The sequence below is a fragment of the Arachis ipaensis genome, chromosome B1, assembly GCF_059453495.1.
Source record: "Arachis ipaensis isolate K30076 ecotype BB chromosome B1, ASM5945349v1, whole genome shotgun sequence".
Lineage (NCBI taxonomy): Eukaryota > Viridiplantae > Streptophyta > Magnoliopsida > Fabales > Fabaceae > Arachis > Arachis ipaensis.
This window is the reverse complement of record NC_142436.1, coordinates 83927636-83931350: the sequence shown is the minus strand read 5'-3', so window position 1 is coordinate 83931350 and position 3715 is coordinate 83927636. Positions and strand designations below refer to the sequence as shown.

The 3715-nt window shown below is 42.1% G+C and overlaps 1 non-coding gene across 1 annotated transcript; it reads right to left on the bottom strand.

Annotated features, from left to right (window-relative positions):
- Nucleotides 1-523: 523 nt before the first annotated feature.
- Nucleotides 524-631, bottom strand: LOC148577279 (small nucleolar RNA R71). The gene has a single exon (XR_015903756.1). It is a non-coding gene; the product is annotated as a small nucleolar RNA R71 (small nucleolar RNA).
- Nucleotides 632-3715: the final 3084 nt, after the last annotated feature.

The following is a 3715-nucleotide window of genomic DNA, read 5'->3' as shown; positions in this document are numbered from 1 at the left end:
TAAAGACATTCTTATTGAAGCTGATCCTGAACCTGAAAGGACTCTTAAGAGGATACTAAGAGAAGCTAAAGCACAACCCTCTGGAGAGGACTTGACAGAAATTTTCGAAAAAGAAGGAGACATGGCCGAACCCAATAACAATGGTGGAGATGCAAAGAAGATGCTTGGTGACTTTATTGCACCCTCTTCTAACTTCTATGGAAGAAGCATCTCAGTTCTTGCCATTGGAGCAAAAAACTTTGGGCTTAAGCCTCAATTAGTTTCTCTAATGCAACAGAATTGTAAATTTCATGGACTTCCATTGGAAGATCCTCATCAGTTCTTAGCTGAATTCTTGCAAATCTGTGACACTGTCAAGACCAATGGTGTTGATCCCGAGGTCTACAGGCTTATGCTTTTCCCTTTTGCTGTAAGAGACAGAGCTAGAACATGGTTGGATTCACAACCTAAGGAAAGCCTTAACTCTTGGGAAAAGCTGGTCAGTGCTTTCCTGGCCAAATTCTTTCCACCTCAAAAGATGAGCAAGCTTAGAGTGAAAATCCAAACCTTCATACAGAAGGAAGGTGAGTCCCTCCATGAAGCTTGGGAAAGATATAAGCAATTGATCAAAAGGTGTCCTTCTGACATGCTTCTAGAATGGAGCATCATATGTATATTCTATGATGGTCTGTCTGAGTTGTCAAAAATATCATTGGACCATTCTGCAGGAGGATCTCTTCATCTGAAAACCCCTGCAGAAGCTCAGGAACTCATTGAAATAGTTGTAAATAACGTTCATGTACACCTCTAAAAGGAGTCCTGTGAACAATGGGACACCTCAGAAGAAGGGAGTTCTTGAAATTGATACTCTGAATGCCATATTGGCTCAGAACAAAATATTAACTCAGCAAGTCAATTTGATTTCTTAGAGTCTGAATGGATTACAAGCTGCATCCAACAGTACTAAAGAAGCATCTTCTGAAGAAGAAGCTTGTGATTCTGAGAACCCTGTAATGGCAGAGGTGAATTACATGGGAGAACCCTATGGAAACACCTATAATCCTTCATGGAGAAATCATCCAAATTTCTCATGGAAGGACCAACAGAAGCCTCAACAAGGCTTCAATAATAATGGTGGAAGAAATAGGTTTAGCAATAGCAAGCCTTTTCCATCATCTTCTCAGGAACAGACAGAGAATTCTGAACAGAGCTATTCTGGCCTGGCAACCATAGTCTCTGATCTATCCAAGACCACACTAAGTTTCATGAATGAAACAAGGTCCTCCATTAGAAATTTGGAGGCACAGGTGGGTCAACTGAGTAAGAAGATTACTGAAACTCCTCCCAGTACTCTCCCAAGAAATACAAAAGAAAATCCCAAGAGAGAGTGCAAGGCCATAACCATGACCAACATGGCCGAACCTGGAGAGAGTGAGGAGGACGTGAGTCCCAGTGAGAAAAGCCTCATGGGACGTCCTCTTGACAGAAAGGAGTTTTCCTTTGAAGAACCAAAAGAATCTGAGGCTCATACAGAGACCATAGAGATTCCATTGAACTTTCTTCTGCCATTCATGAGCTCTGATGAATATTCTTCCTCTGAAGAGGATGAAGACATCACTGAAAAGCAAGTTGCTAAATATCTAGGAGCAATCATGAAGCTGAATGCCAAGTTATTTGGTATTGAGACTTGGGAGGATGAACCCCCCTCGTTCACCAATGAACTGAATGCATTAATGAGGCAGACATTACCTCAGAAGAAACTGGATCCCAGAAAATTTTTTATACCTTGTACCATAGGCACCATGACCTTTGAGAAGGCTCTATATGACCTTGCATTAGGGATAAACCTCATGCCACTCTCTGTAATAGAGAAACTTGGAATCTTTGAGGTACAAGCTGCAAGAATCTCACTAGAGATGGCAGACAAATCAATGAAACAGGCTTATGGACTAGTAGAGGACGTGAAAGTGAAGGTTGAAGGCCTTTACACCCCTGCTGATTTTATAATCCTAGACATTGGGAAGGATGAGGATGAATCCATCATCCTTGGCAGACCCTTCCTAGCCACAACAAAAGCTGTGATTGATGTTGACAGAGGAGAGTTGGTCCTTAAGTTGAATGAGGACTACCTTGTATTCAAGTCTCAAGGTTCTCCTTCTGTAACCATGGAGAGGAAGTATGAAAAGCTTCTCTCAATATAGAGTCAAACAAAACCCCCACATTCAAACTCTAAGTTTGGTGTTGGGAGGCCATAACGAAACTCTGAGTTTCGTGTTGAGAGGCCACAACCAAACTCTAAGTTTGGTGTTGAGAGGCCCCAACCCTACTCTGATTATCTGTAAGGCTCCATGAGATCTCACTGTCAAGCTATTGACATTAAAGAAGCGCTTATTGGGAGGCAACCCAATGTTATTTAATTATATCTATTTATTTTCCATTGTTATTTTATATTTTCTTTAGGTTGATGATCATGTGAAGTCACAAAAACAACTAAAAAATAAAAAATAGAATGAAAAAAAGCATTAAAAATAGCTCACCCTGGAGGAAGAGCTTACTGGCGTTTAAACGCGAGTAAGAGTAGCAGAATGGGCATTAAACGCCCAGTCTGGCACCATTCTGGGCGTTTAACGCTAGAAATAGGCACCAGACTGGCGTTTAACGCCAGAACAGGGCACGAAGTTGGCGTTAAACGCCAAGAAAGGGAGAAAAGCTGGCGTTAAATGCTAGAAACAAGCAGCAATCTGGCGTTTAACGCCAGAATTGCACTCTAAGGGCGTCTTGCATGCCTAAATGAAGCAGGGATGTTAAAGTCCTTGACCCCTTAGGATCTGTGGACTCCACAGGATCACCACCTACCCCACCTCTTCTTCTCTCCTCTTCACAACTTTCCATAACACTCTTCCCCAAATACCCTTCACCTATCAAATCTTACCCCTCTTCCCCAAATACCCTTCACTAATCACCTCATTCACTTTTCCCCAAAACACCACCTACCTTCAAATTCAAAACTCTTTTTCCTCCTAAAACCAACCCCAAATACACAAACCAAGCCTCCCCCCACTCCTATATATACCCCTCATCACTCCTTCAATTTCACACATCACAAACACCTTATACCCCCTTGGCCGAACTCACCCTCACCCTCCATCTCCTCCATTTTCTTCTTCTTCTCTTTCATTCTTTCTTCTTTGCTCAAGGACGAGCAAACACTTTAAGTTTGGTGTGGTAAAAGCATTGCTTTTTATTTTTCCATAACTATTTATGGCACCTAAGGCCAGAGAAACCTTTAGAAAGAGGAAAGGGAAGGCAAAAGCTTCCACCTCCGAGTCATGGGAGATAGAGACATTCATCTCAAAGGTCCATCAAGACCACTTCTATGAAGTTGTGCCCAAGAAGAAGGTGATCCCTGCGGTCCCTTTCAACAAGTCAGAATCTTAATGGTTCAAGAGTTCTATGCAAACGCATGGATCACTAGGAACCATGATCAAAGTATGAACCCAAATCCAAAGAATTGGCTTACAATGGTTTGGGGAAAATACCTAGATTTCAGTCTGAAAAATGTAAGGTTGGCGTTCAACTTACCAATGATGCAAGAAAACGCATGCCCCTACACTAGAAGCGTCAACTATGATCAAAGGTTGGACCAAGTCCTCATGGAGATATGTGTGGAAGAAGCTCAATGGAAAAGTGACTCAAGAGGCAAACCGGTTCAATTGAGAAGACCGGACCTTAAGCC